The sequence below is a fragment of the Oreochromis aureus genome, linkage group 16, assembly GCF_013358895.1.
Source record: "Oreochromis aureus strain Israel breed Guangdong linkage group 16, ZZ_aureus, whole genome shotgun sequence".
In the NCBI taxonomy this organism is placed as follows: Eukaryota; Metazoa; Chordata; class Actinopteri; order Cichliformes; family Cichlidae; genus Oreochromis; species Oreochromis aureus.
In genome coordinates, this window is record NC_052957.1 from 4,965,172 (window position 1) to 4,986,020 (window position 20,849).

The 20,849-nt window shown below is 40.8% G+C and overlaps 1 protein-coding gene across 1 annotated transcript in view; it reads left to right on the top strand.

The window, feature by feature from the left end:
- Positions 1-20,849, top strand: part of tmeff2a (transmembrane protein with EGF-like and two follistatin-like domains 2a) — a 134,983-nt gene that overhangs the window by 17,761 nt on the left and 96,373 nt on the right. The gene's annotated exons all lie outside the window — the stretch shown is intronic.

The following is a 20,849-nucleotide window of genomic DNA, read 5'->3' on the forward strand; positions in this document are numbered from 1 at the left end:
TGTCATAGCCTGCAGCAGGAACAAATTCAGGAACAGTCATGCTCTTGTTCCTGCTGAAAACAACGTTAACATTGTAGCTGCAGCTCTATAACACTAGCTAACACTACTTAGCATATACTTTTTGCATTTATTTAAATTTTCTGCTGGATTGATGCATTTAATTGACAAAAGGTAATGATGGCAAATAAATTTTAATGGCAGCAAAATACTGGTACTTAGGTGCAAATTAGTGCAACAGGTCAATCAATTAATTTAATTTGTGTGAAGGAGAGCGAGTGTTTTAGGTAGCAGAGGAAGCTTTATTTATCTGCAATGTAATTACACAATGAATTTGTCTCTCACGTTATAATTTAATAAATGTTTTCTATCAAAGTCAGTGAAATTACCATTAAATGTTTTCAGTGGCTTAGTGTATTAAACAAAATAAGATGACGCTGTACAGGCAAATGTCCTGTCAAAACATCGGTGACACCAACATTATCAATTACTACTTATTAAGCCTGTGTTTATTGAGGTAAGTGAATCAGTAAAAGAATTTGGGAACAAGTTAAAAATAAAAAATGCAAATGCTAGAAAATTTAATCATTTTTACAAAAATTTGGAGGAAAAAGTGTTGGCAAAAATGATGACCAAAGCATGTGATAGACTGTGTGCAAGCAAATCTTTGACAGAAATTCTTTTTGAAAGGCGTTCAAGTCTCAAAGGGCAGAGTTGGAAAGCACCGTGAGTAGATCCAGCAGCTCTGTTTATGAGTAAGATGTTACATTACAGCTGAATGTGAATGGAATATGTGTAAAAGCATCCAAGCATCTCCCGCCGAAGGTGTTGCAGATGAATGGGAGGCAGATGTTAACACAGCAGATGTAAGTAATGTGATGGGTCATTTATCTCGGGATTATGTACTACTCGAGGCTGATGACTACCAGCCCAGAGTCCTTGTAGTGTTCCAGGTAGGTCATGTTTAGTTTATGAAAGTTTCTGCAAATTGCCTGGCACCAGTAACACATTTCCTGAAGCAGTACACTGAATGTTATTGCTGCTCTGGATAGTTTAGCCCTGTTGTCTTAAGAAATACTTTTTTTTCTATTTAAGAAGTTTTTCAAATGTACATAAATCTTTGATCACTAGCAGTGTGACTCTGAAGTGCTGTACTGTATGTTTGTAAGTTTTATCCCCAACAAAAACAATGTCGACGAAACGTTTTGCACCGTCAAAGGCACCTGCGGTAGCACCCAAAAGGCAGAGGAAGATGCTAACCATCGCACAAAAAGTTGAACTTCCGGACATGGGTTTGATCTTTGGTTTCATTCTGTAATACTGGACTTATTCTTCAGTGTGTAGTAAGGGGTTTTACAGCCTTAAAACATCTATAACAACTGTAACAAAAAAAAAAAAAAAAATTTCACCTATCGCGGGTTTTTTTTTTACAACGTAACTCCCGCGATAAACGAGGGAACACTGTAATCATTATAATAAAAGTGTCTTTTAGATTCATAATCATAATGCCACAGTGTGAAAGTGTATGGTTAAAGTTTTATGAATAGGCACTAAAAATCAACATAACTGAGAGCTGATTTTCCCTTTAGGCTGCTTTGAAAATACATTGGCTCTGAGGATCTTATTTAATACTGCTTCACAAAGTCTCAACGTTGTCTGTGTGGGTTTCAATAAAAATGTCATAGTAATAAATAAATATAGGAAAAAATTAGTTGACTCTTTTGTATAAATTTTTATATAAATTCACCTCTCACCAAGACAGCAATGGCAAAAACACTCACTTTCATAATGAGAGCACATTAACCAGTGGGTTGTGCCAAAAGACAATGATCTTGGAAATCCGTGAGGGCTGATTGTAATTTAATTCACATTCAACTCTAAACATCTCCTGGCATTTTATATCAGCATCTAAGCATATAACCAACACTTGCAACAGGAACATGTCTCTCTGTACATCCCCCCACGTGGCACCTCTGCCCTCTTTATCGCCTCTTTGTAACTTTTTATCTTACCGTCTGTTTGAAGATGAAACACTATGCTTCACATATTGAGGACACTGTGAGTCACTCTACACATGTAAAAATACATTTGGGAGACAGACTCCCTGGTATCACTTTCTGTTACCAGTAGCAGTAGCGCTGCTGTGTTTGGGCAATTACCCTGCCACCGATGCTATCAGACGGCTATCAAACAATTGCTGCGCATATTGAATGATTTGACTAAGAAGGAGGTCGTCCAGCCCTATTACATCAATCTTTTATATACCCTTGTATATTCCACAAAAACAACAACATTATTCATTCAAATAGGCAAAACGACCTCTGTGCGGTACGTGTACGTGTTTTCCTCATAAATGACCTTTTGTAGTCATGGAGATAACACATTGTCTGAGACAGAAGTAGTTTAACGTCATAGCAGTGCAAACGCTCTTAGAGAGGAGGTTTAGGGTGGACAGTGTGCTTTGACATGCGGGGGCAGCTGTTCCCATGCTGTCTCCTGCTACGACTTGTAACCGCTATTTTATGGTATATTATATGTAATTGAGATCCTTCTCTGTGGAACGCTATTAATATCGCATTTAAAAATAAGACCAGTTATTAGCTAATAAAATAACTGTATACAATCAGGCATATGTAGCACCTTTATTATATAAACTGAAGAAGTTGGGAAGTTGCTGTGGCTTTTGATGGCAGCAAGACATCTCAAATAGAGCTGGGACAGCACCATGTTTACCACTGTGGAGCATCCCCTCTTCAGTCTATAAAAGCTGGTTACTGAGGAGATCAGTTGCTGGGTTTATGGGAGAGATTGCTGCCCCTTTCTTTTCTGATATATGATTCTAACTGCTCAACATTCCTGGGTCTTCCTTGTTGTATTTTTCACTTCATGGTGCACCAAGTGTTTTCAGTTGGTGAAAGGTCTGGCCTGCAGGCAGGGCAGTTCAGCATGTGGACTCTTCTGCTCTGAAGTCATGCTGTTTAAATAGATACAGTGTTCAGTTTAGCATTGTCTTATTGAATAATGCAGTACCTTCCCTCCCTGAAAAAAATAATGTCTGGATGGGAGAACATGATGCTCTAAAACCTGTATATACCTTGCAGCACTGATGGTGCCTTTCCAGATGTGCAAGCTGCTAATTCCATAGTCACTAATGCATTGCCATATCATCAGAGATGGAGGCTTTTGAAGTGAGTGCTGATATCAAGCCAGATGGTCCCACTTCTGTTCACTCCAGAGGATCCGGCATCCATGTTTCCAAAAGGATTTATATGACTATAGATTACATTTTCATTTTGCCTAAGTCCATTTTTAATGAGAATAGAAGGCCCATAGCAGAGAGTGACATTTCTGGATTGGGCTCACACATGGCTTCTTCTTTAAAAGACGGAGATTTTACCTGCTTCTTGGATAGAAGTTGTGTTCACAGACAGTGTTTTCTGGAATTTCTGAGCCCATGCCGTGATTTCTTTTACAGAAGCATAAATGGTTTTAATGTAGTGCTCTACACCTCTAGTATTAATTTTTGACCTTGTCCCTTGCGTACAGAGATTTCTCTAGATTCTATTTTGAGTTTATGAACTGTAGAATAGGAGTTATTTACAGCCTGTGCATTTTTACAGGAACATCATTTTGAAATTCGTAGATTGGTGAACCCTGTACACATCTTTACTTCTGAGAAACTCTGTAAGATACTTTTTTGTATCTAATCCTGTCAGCGAGATGTTGCCAATTAACCTAATTAGTTGTAAAATGTTTCTCCAGCTGTTTCTATTTCACACCACTTACTTTTCCAGCCTTTCGCCACCCCTGTCCCAACTTTTCTGAGATTTGTCACTACTATCAGATTCAATGAAAACTAATATTTTTTCTTAAATGGCAATTTTTGTAAGTTTGAACATTTGATATGTTTTCGATATACTATTGGAGTGAAATAGGAGTTAATGAGTTGTCCAAATCATTTCATTTTCACAGCTCAGCTTTTGTGAAATTTGGGTTGTATAGATTACCTGCCCTCTAATGGATCGTCACTGCAATGAAGGAAGGGAAGTGTCATTTTTACCGATTGCTGTGTCAGTAATTTAGCATTTTTTTTAAAAAGTACAAGAGAGTTAAAATTTAGTGGGACAAATATTGACTTGAAGTTAGAAAGATATACAGAACAATACTTCAGGCCAGGGTACACAAATGTTGTGTATGCAGGTAGTGTAGTGTGGTGTAAAATCTGTGCATGCAGGCACTATCCTGTCTGACCTCTCTAAATACATCCAACACTGTACATTCAGACTGCAAAGCAAATTTATTGACTTTATATAAAAGAATTTAGGATAATGTTAGCCGCACATTTGGTCCTCAATGTGTTCCCTGCTGGTTGTTTGATGTGGCCACTCCTCGCTGTTATGCCTGACCTCAAATTGCTCTCCCACTTTTCACCGCCGGAAGCCGTCTAATGTTTGGGTTGTGATGGCCAGACTGCTGAAGCTCGCAGCACATCAAAGAGGGATGAGAGCTAATGTGGGTTCATATGATGTTGATGGGAGGGTGTGGAAGGGCATTGCGTCCTTCATATTGCACTAAACAAGAAGCTGTGAAAACGTTTTGACACACACCTTTCAGAAGCACGTACACACGGCAACAAATGCCTGAGTGCACCTTAAACAGCGGAAACACACCTGGCCTTCCCTCTCTCCCCACCTTCCTCCTTCAACAGATTAACACAACACCCCATTCACTTCCACACAAATAAGCTAAAATCATGAAATCCAGACACCGTCACACAGGCCCAGGTGGTACTGACAGTAGCTTTTGATGCAGACCCCATTCCATATATTTGCATTCATTTATAATCATTTTATCCAGGGCCATGTGTACCTACTGGGAGTGAGCTTTTGAATAATAGTGAGTTTGTTTCCTCGAGCTGACCAGTATCACAGTTTTGTCAGTGATCTAGATTTGGTTGTTCACTGCAGCGAGTGGACAGCATTGTGACTTTCTATCACATCATGGAAATCAGTTGGTGAAATTTGATGGTGGAAAAAGACTGTCGCGGAGAGTTCTCATGTACATATTATGAAGTCATCATTTAAACAATGATTGGATATGATCTACGTTTTAAGATAACAAATGTTAGAAATACCCATATTACAAAATCGCAGTTTAAGTTACTTTCTTTAACAGTGACGAAGAATAAATTACATTAGTCTTAGCTTGAACTTTTGATTTTGCTTTAACAAGCGTATCAGTTAAAGCAGCAGCATTTTTATGGGAGGCATTCCTAAAGAAAATACAAAATACACTTTTGGTTCAAGTGGTTATACTCCATGAAGAGACATTCTGTTATTTCAGCTCAGGTTTTGAACTATTCCTGCTGCAAGTGCAACACAAAAGAGTTGAATGGAATGTTGTTGCTCTAAGCATTTTGTTCTGCTTTGAAATGCTTGAAAGTACTTCATAACGAAAAGCAACATTTTTGGATTAGTTTCTGTAAAGATTAGTTTCTGAATTATTATATTTTAGTTGAGTAGGAGGCTTTAAGAAGCACAAGTGGAATTCCAATCTCCTTTATATCAGAAAGGACCACTAAAAGAAGATGGTTATTTCCACCTGTAGCAATTTATATTTAGTCTTAGGGAGCTCTTCTGGGACCTCGAACTCACGTATAAATGGAAAACATAGGGCAGAGGACACATCTTACCATGTGCATAGAAAGAAAGCAGGTGGCAGAGAGCAGTAGGCTGTTAAGGACACAGTAGGTGTCATTGACTTCAAACTGATTAGTCAAACAAATTGAAAAGAGCTGCTGATGTGGAGGTGGGTTGCAAAGTGGCTTGCAGATGTGCAACAGCTGTAAGCAGCCTAAGGTAGCTTTAACAGTCCACCCTATGTAAAAGTTAGCAAAAGCTGATATCACATGCTCGACTTATTATGGTGGCAGCGGAAATATTAGCATTGACTGTGTCAGCATGGTCAACTAAGCAGGACAAAGCACCATCTGTGGAACAAATATGTCTCTTTAGTTGTTTGGGTCAATTAATTCTTCAGGTTGTTTGATCTTTCCTGTCAGAACTTCATCTCTGCAAGACAAATATACCAATTAATGTTACCAAGAGAAGTTAGCACAGGAGGTGAGTTTCTGGGTTCTTTTTTTGAATTTGTTTCAAATGCAACGCCATTCATCACAAACAGAGGCAGTAATAATGAATAAAATAAAGGTTTCACTCGTATTTTTACTGACAGAATTTTTAATAATAAGCTTGAAAAAGCATGCATGAGCTTTCTTGAAGTCTTGTAAAACTTTTGAGATTATTATAGAATATTTGCTCTGTTGTTTATATAAACTCTTCTGCAGCCACAACTCTAATGGTTGGGTTAAAATCACAATAGAGGCTACTTCTCTTAACATGAGCTCTCATACCCAGATGTAGTGCATGTGATATATATCAATGACAGCCTAAATATGTTCCTGTTACACTGGGAAGGCAGAGAAGGAAGACACTGGACTCGGGGAGGAACTGCGCTGGGCGTCTCTCCTGAAAAACGGAGGATCTGTGTCAGCTCCTCTGTGGCTCTGGCTGGCCTGTCAGACACTATTACAGAGGAGTCTGTCTCTAGCGACTCGGCTGGGGAGACTCCACAGGGACTGGCAGGCTAGGCCCTAATCAAGAGAAGACTGCGAAGCGGTTAAAGAGCAGAAGCACAAGCCACCTCCCAGTCTTCCTCTATCTCTCTCCATCTTCCTGTTGTCACAGTAACTCCCGTCTCTGTCTCCCTCTCACTTGTCCAAACAACTCACCCTGCCTTGGTGCTGTCCCGTGCTACTCTCTCTTTGTCTTCTCCTTCATTGTAAGGACTTGACCAGTGTGCGTAAACATGGCAAGGCATCATGGGAAAACAGTTTGTCACTTACCCAGACAGTGCTTGACACTGCTCTATCCAGGAGGTCTGTGGAATACAACACATTGTCAGGCACAGAACAGATTTGTCACTCTGACGGCGCTCCTCTGGGATTCATTGTTGTTTTTTTGCTGGGTTTTTTTCACATTCACCTTATATGACATCCACTGTTTCTAAGTGTTTGGGACCCGGCTTTGCTAAAGTTTATCTTCAGCAAAATAAAACTTTACTGCACTTATGGGACACTGCCTTTGTCAGCAACTCGGCTTTTGGTTGTTGCTAGCTTCAGTGGTGTCCATTCTCCCTAGGAATTTTGATATAACTGGATCTGAAAGGAAGTTGAGCCCAAGCCTGTCAGTGACCATTATCACAGATGCACCAGCCCACACCACACTTTGTTCTTTGTGTGTGAGCCATCGTTAGTGTTTTGGTTGTCTCTTTTTCTTGCATGGATGAAGGTCAGTCCCTTGCATGAAGCTGATAATCTGATAAATGTTTTTTAGCACAGTGATGCAGCAGAATAGATGTTGTGAATTTTGACTTTGGGACAAACCCGTGCTAATGATTTGATATTAAAGAATAAATCATATCAGAGAAGTCCTGATATGATTCATTCTGCAAAAACATTATAGATTAATAATTAAAATGTATGCAAAATATATTATTTTTCAGATAAAAGCTGTTTTTGTGCTGATGTTTAAATCAAAACCCAGACATATTTTATCATAGATGGAGTTTTTCCTCCTATCCCCATACTGTACATTACCTAATCAATAGAACAGTGAACATGCCGTATTAACAACAGAACGATTTCTTGAATGCTGATTGAGATCAAAAGTTTTATGGAAAGGTTCTGAGCAATTACTTTGCTTGATTTACAGCCAAATTGTGGCCTAACCATTAGAATATGTGCAAAATGTACTTTCTGAAAAAAGCATTTAGAAAAACATGTTTTTGAAACATTTTTTTAAAAGATGACACTAAAATAAACCACAGGTAGATTATTTGAATAGTATAATGATTTCATTTGGAATTGCTTCTGCTACCCTTGAACATTATTCTGAAAAATGAAATATGAAAAATTGCTATAATTCTTAAAAACAATTCTCAGTGCTTGAATGGATGGATAGAAGCTTTACATCAGGACCTAACGAGCCACACGTGTTGCCTCTTCCTTTCCCCATTTTCGCTGTACAGTCTTGCAATTATTTTTTAAATGGTCACAACAGCACATTTATTTAATTTTGTTCATGAACACACAATGTCAGGTATTTGTTTTGGTTTGGTTCACTCCAGTAGCTTTAGAGTCACCTTTAGCAGAAATAACTTGAAGTAATCATTTTCTGTAAGACTTTTTCATTCTCTCACGCCAGTGTGGAGGAATTTAGGTCAGCTCTGCTTTATCACCTTCTCTTAAGGTCCACCCCAGCATTTTAGTCCGGTTGAAGTCTAGACTTTGATTAAGCCATTGAACCACCTTTTTCAGCTACTCTGTTGTAGATTTGGGATCATTGTTTTGTTGGATGACTCAATTCTGGTCAAGCTTAAGCTGCCTGATATTTGACTAGAATATTTTGGTATAGAGAGGAGCTTATGAAGAACTCAATAACTGCAAGGCGCCAAGGTCATGAACTTTAACATTTAGCATCCTAACTGAGGTCTGTAGAGTCTGAGATGTAGTTCTTGGGATTTTGCAAGTTCTCTGAGCACTGCACAGTCTGGCTTAGGGAGAATCATCAAGAATCAGTCAAGTCCATGGGAAATTAGAAAATTCAATCCGTCCATTGAAAGTTCATTGCAAAAGTTGGTCTCAGAAATGTTGCAACTTCAATAAAGCACATTTATTTATACTGTAATGAATTATATTACAATTATTATCATACAATACACCAGGAGGGGGCAATCACATTACAGGCAGACAGTGCCACCCTATGCCCTCTTCAGCCACACCCCTGTTAATGCCGCAAGAAAAGGGCAATTCAAGTCCACATTTAGTGACTACTGGCCCGCCTTTAGAGATATGCTGGTACAACTGAAGCTGAAACTGAAAAAGAAAAGGGTAATTCTGTGTTTGGCACTAATGTGACAGAAAAAGAGACATGAGTCTCAGGAAGCAAAAGAAAAGCTGAACAGAATGTGTATTTTTTTTTTAAAATCGAACATGGTATTTATGCATTATTATATACAGTCATTTCCCCTCTCTGAGCTCCCTTACTACCTCATTTCACTACAAGGTCAAATCACAAATGCTGCAGACATCAATCAACCGACGACGGGGCAGGCTGATGGAAAGAGGGCGCGTCGCATGCGTGGCGGAATCTCGGACGAGAGCGTCTGTCTCTTGTCATAAGCCACAGGTGCTCTCTGCCACCATCACCGCAGGCGCTGAGCCGTCTCAGTGAGACTTGATACAGCTTTGATAAGCATAAGTAAAGATTGCACCTGGGGGTCTCAGCAACTGAAGACAAGTAGTGTGGGAAGCAAATGTGGCGTTCAGTAGGGGCTGAGCAGGCAGAGGGTTTCATCAGAAGTAGAACGTGCTGGGCGGTGGCGTCTCCATCCTCTGAGGCTAGCCCTAGTTTCGTGGAGATGTTTATTATTGATAGAGGTGGATGATAGCCTTGGGATGAATTGCATAATCTAGAGCCGCCTCTAATGGATACAGGAAATGGATCAGGCTATCAGTCAGGTCCCTGTGGATGAAGGATGTGTCTGTGTTTGTATGTGTCTCTCTGTGTGCATGCACATGTGTGTATGTGTGTATTCACAGTAAGTCTGTGCAATCGTGTAGAACTGTGAACTGCAGGCGTGTGACAAATTAAAGGGAAAAAAAAACGGAACCCTTGAGCCCGACAGTTAGAGGATTGTGTGGCTCTGATATGCTGTGGCAGCGGGCGGGAGGGGGAGTTTCGCCGGCATGCTTTGGTTCCACCTGTCCTACTAGACTGAAGGGTCATTGCAAATGAATATGAAGTTATTCTGTGTGATGATTTCTATCTTTTGTTAAAACATATTTATCCTGAGTGGAGTGGTCATTTTTTAGGATGACCTCTACTTTAGAACATGAGCAGTCACTGAATGGTTTAATGAGTATAAAAATGATATATTGCTTAGTTTTTCCCTTAAAATTAAGATTTACAGGTCAGACTAAAGCTGGGTGCTTTTTCAAAAATAAATACATATTAATAATCACGGAACTTTTCACATCAGACATTTTGACTTTAGGAAAAACAAAAAATTTGTAAAGCGTGACTTTCCATGATTTGATGTCATGCACCAAGCCTGGGAGATGAAAATAAGCATTAATAAGGCATTCATAATGATAAAAACCTTTGAATTAATGGTGCAAATTTGAATATTGCACGTCACATGTCTTTGCTAAGGTTGTTTTTGAGATACGCTTTTAGGTACTGTTATTGTAGACATTTCTGTCTAAATAATTATACTAGTTATATATATTTTATTACTATTGATCTCTGGTAATCGTAAGTGGTAATTGGTGTGCTGTTTAAACACACCAGGCAATGAAATTTAACCCATTTTCTGTTCAGAGAACCAAAGGTGTCCATGTCAGATGAACAACTTTCCAACTTGACAACAGAACTATCTGGTAAATGTCCCGTTCCAGTGAGCTAAGACACACAATATCAGGACTTTTCCCAGTGGAAAATAAAAATCATTATTGTTTTTTAGCTGCTATGAAATATCAAAATGCCACGGTGCATGAAAGGTATCTGTATTCATCTTCATCACACCTACGTCTTCAGGCAAAATAAGAATTAGCTGTTTAGAATTAACTTTTTAGAAAGAAAGAAAAAACACATTGTAAGGTTGGAATTTAAATGCACTTAATACGCGACAGATGGAACTTTAATTTAACTTTATTTTGCAAAGTAGACCCAACAGTTTTTTGAGTCAGTTGTTAAGCTGTGCTGTTGTTTGAGTCATGAAGTTTGGGTTTTGTGTCAAAGCCAGGAAAGGTTATCCACAGTTAAATCACGGAAGAGCTGCTGCTATGGTGAGGCTGTCAGTGCAGGAAGGAAGAAAAGGTTCATATTTTCCAATTAAAAGAAAAGCTGATCATTATAATGCTTCAAACAAAGTTTTATAGATCCTGGACTGTCAAGCATGTTTTCTTTGTCCAAGTGATTGCAATGAGCTTATTTTGGAGATGGAAATGAAAACGTCAGCGTTGCACATGTTAACCAAAGAACCGGGGATAACATAATAAACATTTAAAAAGGTGAAATTCTTCCGGCCTATCAGGTGCAACAACGTGAGCAGGTGAGTCAGAAAGTTGTCATTTGAGTCACCCACACAGTTGTCAGAATAGATTAAATCAGGTACAACAAGCAAAAAAACACCTGTGTGGGTGGACGGCGGATGTATCAGATCTTTAGAGAAGGCACTCCAAATAACTGCTAATAACGATTAAATAAGGAAGCAAAAGCTGTTAGAAACAGAAATAACAGAGACAGCGACCAGCTGAGTGCCCAAGCATGCATATCAAATGGTTCACTGACATCTATAAGAAGTATGTGTTAAATGTCAGAACACTAATTATGTCAGTCAGGGCAGTCTTTGTGTTGTAATTAAATTTGTCCTCCCAGGAAGCATATTATTACGACACATTATTTTTTAACTCAGAATGTTTTATTAAAATCTCACATTTGTTCTGTTGTGGAAATTCTGAAAGTCTTGAAGGAAATAAAAACAATCAGTTTGAAACTACAACCTCAGTTCCAAACTAAGATAAAGCACTATGAATAAAAACAGAATGCAATGATTTGCAGATCTCATAAACCCAGATTTTATTCACAAGAGAACCCATCAAAGATTAAACTGTTCCATTTTAAGAAAGAAATAAGGTCATTTTGAATTTGTTGGTAGCAACATAGCTCAAAAAAGTTGTTTACTACTGTGTAGCATCCTCTCTACTTTGAACAACAGTCTAGAAACATCTGAGGAGATGAGCTGCTGGACTTTGGGGAGAAGAAAGTTTTCCCATTCTTGTCTTATAGAGGATTCTAGCTGCTGAACAGTCCTGGGTCTTTGTCATATTTTTAGTTTTCAGATGTGTTCAGTTGGTTAAAGGTCTGGACTGCCAGGCCAGTTCAGCACCCAGCCTGTTGCGCAGTATTATCTTATTCTTCTTTAAACCACAGGACATGTTGTCTGTGTTTTATCAAAAAGAATTTCGAATTTTCATTTGTCTGCTCACAGAACAGTTTTGCTCTTGGCCTCAGTTCATTTTTAAATGAGCTTTGATCAAGAGAAGGTAGTAATATTTCCAAATCAAATACACATATGGTTTCTTCTTTGCATGATAGAGCTTTAACCTGTGTGGAAGTGACCATTAGTATCCAGTATTAATTTTTCAAAATTTGTCACTTGCACAAAGAGATTTCTCCAGATTCTTTAATTCTTTCAATGATATATAGGACTGTAGATGATGAGATATTCTAAGTGCTTGGAAATTCAAGTTGATGGACACAGTGTTTTGTAGATTGGTGAACCTCCGTCTCTTTAAGGTTATCTTTACATACCCAGTGAACTTTATGCATTGCAAAATGTTCTCCCACCTGTTTTCACTTTATTACCACTTACTTTTCCACTCATTTGGTGGAAGCCCCATCCCAACCTTTTTGAGACGTGCCTTTGCCAATAAATTCAAAATAAACAAATATTTTTCTTAAATGGCACATTCTCGTTAATATTATTTGTTTTTTTATGAAAAAGGAAAATGTCTCAATTTGATGTTGTTTCTATGTTCTAGGGTTAATATGATTTTTAAATTATTGGACTACAATATTATTATATATGAACACACAGATATTCATTATAAACTAAAATATTATTTCTGACCAGTCAAAACTCGGTATTTACCAAAGCTAGAAACACTACTTGTGTTTAATGTCAAATTTTATTTAGATTTTATCACCCATGTAGCCTGTCTTAAGCTAATCGCACATATATTTTTTGCATTACAAACCAAAGCAGACATTTTGTGGTGAAACATAACTGGCATCAGGGTGGTTTGTGAAAACCACCAGAGCAGCCAAAAGGTAATGGAAGCATTAAAGCATCTATAAAGAATCAATAGTTACCTGCAGCAGTACTGTTCACTCAGCATGTGGAGCTATTTTCTGCAGGGCTGTTGCACAGACTGGGACTGTCTGTACATTTTTTTACCCTACAGAAGTGAAGCCAGCAATTAGCCACACTTTAGAGCAATGTCACATTTACCACTGAAAAGAAAATGCAGGAGAGAACACAATATCCACCCGTTTCCTTCATTACATTTTTAAACACTGCGGGTGCTTCTCATTATGCTAACATATATCATTACTTCCTTGCATCCTCTCCTCAGTGTGCATCTGATGCAGGATACATCGGTTTTTCCTCACTTTCACTTCTCCATCCATCCATCCATCCATCCATCCATCCTCATCCGCTTTATCCGAAGTCGGGTCGCGGGGGCAGCAGCCTAAGCAGAGAAGCCCAGACCTCCCTCTCCCCAGCCACCTCCTCCAGCTCATCCGGGGAACACCAAATGCGTTCCCAGGCCAGCCGAGAGATATCTCTCCAGCGCGTCCTGGGTCTGCCCTGGGCCTCCTCCCGGTGGGACATGCCCGAACACCTCACCCAGGAGGCGCCCAGGGGCATCCTTGTCAGATGCCCGAACCACCTCAACTGGCTCCTTTCGATGTGGAGGAGCAGCGGCTCTACTCTGAGCCCCTCCCGGATGGCCGAACTTCTCACCCTATCTCTAAGGGAGAGGCCAGCCACCCTTCGGAGGAAGCTCATTTCTGCCGCTTGTACCCGCGATCTCGTTCTTTCGGTCACTACCCACAGCTCGTGGCCATAGGTGAGGGTCGGGACGTAGATCGACCGGTAAATTGAGAGCTTCGCTTTTACACTCAGCTCCTCTTCACCACGACGGACCGGTGCAGCGTCCGCATCACTGCAGCCGCAGCACCAATCCGTCTGTCGATCTCCGGCTCCCTTCTCCCATCACTCGCGAACAAGACCCCGAGATACTTGAACTCCTCCACTTGGGGCAGGAACTCATCCCCGACCCGGAGTGGGCACTCCACCCTTTTCCGGCTGAGAACCATGGCCTCAGATTTGGAGGTGCTGATCCTCATTCCCGCTGCTTCACACTCGGCTGCGAACCGTTCCAGTGCGAGCTGGAGGCCCCACCGATGAAGCCATCAGAACCACATCATCCGCAAAAAGCAGAGATGAGATTCTGAGGCCACCGAAGTGAAAGCCCTCCGCCACTTGGCTGCGCCTAGAAATCCTGTCCATAAAAATTATGAACAGAATCGGTGACAAAGGGCAGCCCTGGCGGAGCCCATCACCCACCGGAAACAAGTCCGACTTATTGCCGGCAATGCGAACCAAACTCTTGCAACGGTTGTATAGGGATCGAATGGCCCGTAACAGTGGGCCAGACACCCCATACTCCCGCAACACCTCCCACAGGACACCCGAGGGACACGGTCGAATGCCTTCTCCAAGTCCACAAAACACATGTAGACTGGTTGGGCAAACTCCCATGCACCCTCAAGTATCCTCGAGAGGATAAAGAGCTGGTCCAGTGTTCCGCGACCAGGACGAAAACCGCATTGTTCCTCCTGTATCCGAGGTTCGACTAACGGACGAACTCTCCTTTCCAGCACCCTGGCATAGACTTTCCCGGGAGGCTGAGGAGTGTGATCCCCTATAGTTGGAACACACCTCCGGTCTCCCTTCTTAAAGATGGGGACCACCACCCCGGTCTGCCAGTCCAGGGTACTGCCCCTGATCTCCACGCAACATTGTAGAGGCGTGTCAACCAGGACAGCCCTACAACGTCCAGAGCCTTCAGGAACTCGGGCGGACCTCATCAACACCAGGGGCTCTGCCACCGAGGAGTTGTTTAACTGCCTCAGTGACCTCGACCCCAGAAATTGGCGGGTCATTCCCTCATCCCCAGACTCTGCTTCCTCCTCGGAAGACGTGTCAGTGGGATTAAGGAGGTCCTCAGTATTCCTTCCACCGTCTGACAATTTTCTCAGTCGGCGTCAGCAGCGCACCGCCAGCACTATACACAGTGCAGGTAGAGCACCGCTTTCCCCTCCTGAGACGCCTGACGGTTTGCCAGAATCTCTTCGAGGCAGTCCGAAAGTCTTTTCCATGGCCTCTCGAACTCCTCCCACACCCGAGTTTTTGCTTCAGCCACTGCCTGAGCCGCATTCCGCTTGGCCTGTCGATACCTGTCAGCTGCCTCTGGAGTCCCACAGGCTAACCAAGCCCGATAGGACTCCTTCTTCAGCCTGGTGGCTCCCTTCACCTCTGGTGTCCACCATTTGGTTCGGGATTACCACCACGGCAGGCACCAACCACCTTGCGGCCGCAGCTCAATGCAGCAGCTTCGGCAATGGAGACGCTGAACATGGTCCATTCGGACTCAATGTCCCCAGTCTCCCTCGGAATGTTGTTGAAGCTCTGCCGGAGGTGTGCGTTGAAGATCTCGCGACTGGGGCCTCTGCTAGACGTTCCCAGCACACCCTCACTACGCGCTTAGGTGCACCGGGTCTGTCCAGCGTCCTCCCCGCCACCTGATCCAACTCACCACCAGGTGGTGATCAGTTGACAGCTCAGCCCCTCTCTTTACCCGAGTGTCCAGAACATATGGTCGCAGGTCTGGTGATACGATTGCAAAATCGATCATCGACCTGCGGCCTAGAGCATCCTGGTGCCACGTGCACTTATGGACACTCTTATGTTTGAACAAGGTGTTCGTTATGGCCAAACTGTGATTTGCACAGAAGTCCAATAACAAAACACCACTGGGGTTCAGATCAGGGAGGCCGTTCCTCCCAATCACGCCCCTCCAGGTCTCGCTGTCGTTACCCACGTGAGCATTGAAGTCTCCCAGTAGGACAACAGAGTCTCCAGGTGGGGCACCTTCCAGCACCCCCAGGGACTCTAAGAAGGCTGGGTACTCTGAACTGCCACTCGGCGCATAAGCGCAGATGACAGTCAGGACCCGTTCCCTGACCCTGAGGCGCAGGGAACAAACCCTCTCATCCACCGAAAAACCCCAACGTGCGGCAGCAAGCCGGGGGATATTAGAATACCCACCCCAGCCCGCCGCCTCTCACCAGGGGCACTCCAGACTGAGACAGAGTCCAGCCCCTCTCCAGGAGACTAGTTCCAGAGCCCAAGCCATGCGTGAGGTGAGCCCGACTATATCTAGCCGGTACTTCTCAACCTCACGCACTAACTCAGGCTCCTTCCCCACCAGAGAGGTGACATTCCATGTCCCTATTGCCAGTCTTGGCAGCCGGGGATCGGTCCGCCAGGGCCTCCGCTCCTGGCCGCCGCCCGACACACATTGCACCCGACCCCTATGGCGCCTCCTGCAGGTGGTGGGCCTGCGGGAGGATGGGCCCATGTCTCCTCTTCGGGCTGTGCCCGGCCGGGCCCCATGGACTAAGGCCCGGCCACCAGACGCTCGCCCTCGGGCACCCTCCCCGGGCCTGGCTCCAGGGCGGGGCCCCGGTAACCCTATCCCGGGCAGGGTAAACTGTTCCCTCGATGTTCTTTTCATACGGGTCTTCTGAACTTTCACTTCTCTCTGTTAGTAAATGGTAAATGGACTAGTATTTACGTAGCACATTTCTAGTCTTACTGACCACTCAGCGCACTTTTACACTACAAGCCGCATTCACACTGCACTTAGAAGCTTTTATCTCTCACATACACTCACATGCCGATGAATGCAATTTGAGGTTCAGTATCTTGCCCAAGGACACTTTGACATCCAACCAGGAGATGACCTGTTCTACCACCTGAGCCACTGCCACAGACGTTTCTTGTCTTCACAAGGTGCATTTAAGGGATTGGAATATTCTCAGTGATTCTCATTCTCAGTGGATCGGGAATAATTTCCTGGTTATGCAAGTAGAAAAGATCCAAGGAAGCATAATTTAGCAAACTGAGAAGCAAGCTGTTTCTTTAAATGAATAAATATAACTTCATTGAAAAAAGTTGACATACTGTGTGAAATACTGTTGTATAATGTTCCACAGTACATTTATTACTTTCAAGAGCAAAAAATTGTGATAACATTTTTAATCCACATTGTCCCGTTCATCCTGTTGCTGCTCATATTAAATAAGGCCAAAGTTTCAAATAACGAGGTCATCATATGTACAAAACGCATCAGGCTCCAGATTACTAAAAGCTCCAAACCACGCAATTCTAGTCTAGTCTATCAAAGTCCCTTCACATACTCAGTCTAACTTTGTCATCATCCTTGTATAATTGGTTTTGTTGTCCTCTTTTGTTTTATTGTTTTCACCATTTCCTCCTGTTTTTAATGTTTGTAGTTACTTCCTGTTTCAGTTTAAAGGTTTCTTTATTGTGTGTCTTATCATGGTTGTTACTTCCTGCTGTTGCATTTCCCCCATTTTCTGATTGCCTCTGCCTTAATTGTTTTGACCTGTGCCTTGTTCCTGCCTGTGTCTATTTTTCCCAATCAGCCCATTGTGTATGTGTAGTATTGCATGATTGCACGTTTCCTTTCCTCTGTCCATTGCCTTTGTTCCTATGCATTGTATTTGTCCCGTCGCAATTTGGGTTTCATTTACTTTTTGTGTTTTCAATATCATTTTCACAGAGCTTGCCTTTAAAGATGCATTGTAATTTATGCATCCTCGAGTATGCAAGTGTCTGTAAATTTTGTCATCTACTTTATTATTTATATAAATGATATTTGTAAGGTATCTGATATATTAAAACTAGTATTATTTGCAGATGACGCAAATATTTTTTGTTCTGGGGGGAATCTAAAGGAACTGCTGGATACAGTTACTTCAGAAATGTGCAAAATTAAAAAATGGTTTAACAGGAACAAACTATCTCTAAATCTAAGTAAAACTAAAATAATCTTATTTGGGAATTCCCTTAGAAATGCACAAGCACAGATTCATATAGATGGTGTGGAAATTGAAAGAGTACTTGAACATAAGTTTCTTGGTGTGATTATAGATGATAAATTAAACTGGAAGTCTCATATAAATCATATACATAACAAAATTTCAAGAAGTGTTTCAATCTTGAGTAAAGTAAAACACATTCTGGACCACAAATCACTCCACATTCTCTATTGTTCCCTGATTGCACCGTATTTGCATTACTGTGCAGAGGTTTGGGGCAATACCTACAAATGTTCGCTATCATCAATCTTTATATTACAAAAAAGGGCCATAAGGATAATCCATAAAACTGGTTACAGAGATCATACAAATCCACTATTCTTAAAATCAAAAATTCTAAAATTCACAGATCTGGTTCATTTTCTCACTGCACAAATTATGTATAAAGCAATAAATAACCTGCTTCCTGACAATATTCTAAAACTGTTTTCTAAAAGGGAACGGGGACACAATTTGAGGGGGGAATTCATTTTAAAACATCCTTGTATCCGCACAACATTAAAAAGTTTTTGCATCTCTGTGTGTGGAGTGAAGCTGTGTGTAAGTAAAGATATGAAGCAATGTCCGAGCATGGTGCAGTGTAAAAAGCGGTTTAAGGATATGGTTTTTACAGGGTACAGGGAGGAGGTAGAGATTTGATAGGGTGTTCTTGTCCAATATTTTCATGTGTGTGCGGTGCACGGTATGTTGGTATGAGTATATATATCTCTAGGTTGTGTATCCTTTGAGGTGTTACTGGGGTTATTGAAAATGTGTATATGTGTGTGTGTGTATATACGTAGGTATGGATAGATAGAAACAAAATATATATATATATATATATATATATATATATATATATATATATATATATATATATATATATATATATATATATATATATATAATAAATAAATAAAAAAAATATATATATATACACATAACATATAATGTAATTGCAAGGAGGTATTTCTGTAGTCTATTGATAGTGGGAAAAGGGTGGGATTAAATAAGCTTATGCTTCTTCCTGCTCCTTTTTGAACATGAAAGTTATTTGTAGTTGTGGTTGCTCGTTTTCCTTTTGTTTTGCTTTATTTATTTGTCTCTTTGAATTCTATGTTGTTGTACTTTTTTAACATGTTCAAAATAAAGATTCAATCAATCAATCAATCAATCAATCAATCAAACACATCTATAAAACAGTAAGGAAGTATAAAACAGTTTGACGTGTATAATAGAGGCTTACGGTGACACAGATCACCACTTGTGTATCCTGTTAACTTATAGATAATATACAATGTTCAAAATGTGTGTTTTTGTTACATCTGAAACAGCACTCGTAGTTTTGGTTCGGGGAGTGTGTGTGGACAAATGTAACCAAATTTCTGACAGGCAAATTCTTTTCACTGAGGAGGTCTTAACTCCAATGAACTCCAGCTTTTCTTTCAAAGACTCCCTTTCAACTCTTTAAACTCTGCTCTAATCTCATACCCTCTATCCCCAAGACTCATCCCTTACCAACTACCACACACAAAACCATTCAAGACAAATACACAAATCTTTCCATTTCTAATGTGCACCGCTTGTCTGTCTCTTGCAACTTCTCTAATGCAGCTAAGCATCTAGTACTACTCTTTTTTCTGTTTGTATATACTGCACATGTGTCTGTATGTTTGTCCTATCTCTACTAAATACAGAGAGAACCATCCTCAAAACATGTATTAGACTTAATACAAGCCTCTTACTTCCATGCAGTTGTCACTCCAGGTGACCTTTGCCACCTTTTAAAAAGGATGAAACAAATGGATCTGCTTTAGGCATTAATGTAGCATTTTGTACACAACTCATTTTTCTTTTGATGTCTCTACATCATCTGTTGTAATGTGTTACTGTCCAGATAGCCCAGCTGGTACACTTTAGCCTTGAGGGGTTGATATTTACTGTACTATCTTCAAACCTTCAGTCTGCCTAAAGCGTTTTTGTAGAGTGAGGTTAGCCACTGAATCTATTTTTACTGTTTATAAACTTTCTGTTGCTCATATTTTCACATCATTGGTAATCTGTACTTAGTTTGGTGTCCCAATTTTTAATACAAATAACAAAAGTTGCACATCACTCACCATATATCATTTGGTGTACATTTATGAATTCAAAAGAAAAACAAGAACAATCTGAAACTTACTTGAATATGTCCTTATTAATTGACAGCATCATATGAAAACAAAACACTTGACAGTCAGCTTGGCATGTAGACTCACAGAAATTGTACAAGCAAAACAGAGATCTCATTATTAAAGCAAAAATAAATATTTTCCCCATCGAAATGGTCTTTGCAATGATTTCGTACCACGGATCCATTTTGATGGGATGCAGAATAAACAGTTCTTACAGTACAGTTTGCCTCTGGTTAAAAAAATTCCATGCAATTACATTTTTATGAGCAGTAATGTTAAAAATACAAAAAGATAGACCGAACCAATCATACTGTCACATAACCTCCTCTGTGAAGAAATCAGTGTTCTGATCTGATCACATGTTATTTAGGGCTTGGTTAGGATTGGGCGACAAAAAAGGTTAGCATTTGAAAAAGTGTTAGGCACATTCATCTTCAGGGTTACAGTGATAAATACTTTGTTGAACATTTGTGGTCATTTTAAAAGAAAATAACACGACTGTACCAGAGATGTCATGACCTTCCCCATAACTCAGTTCAGCTTCATCTTCTCCGATTTGTAAAAGTCACAGTTTATGTTATTTATGTTATATGATTGCTGTGTTTTTTGAAATTGAATTCCTCGCTCATGGGCAGATGGATGGTCCAGGAGGCGAGACTTAGTATGTGAACCGATTAAGGCTGGTTTTAGACCTCTGAAGGACTGCCACATCCCAGATTTACACACGTTCATTTTAGGGTAAACACAATAGCCATCGAGTCTTATCATGCAAGTTTGAGAGGCTGTGAAGGAAACTAGAAAATGTGAGTTTGGATCT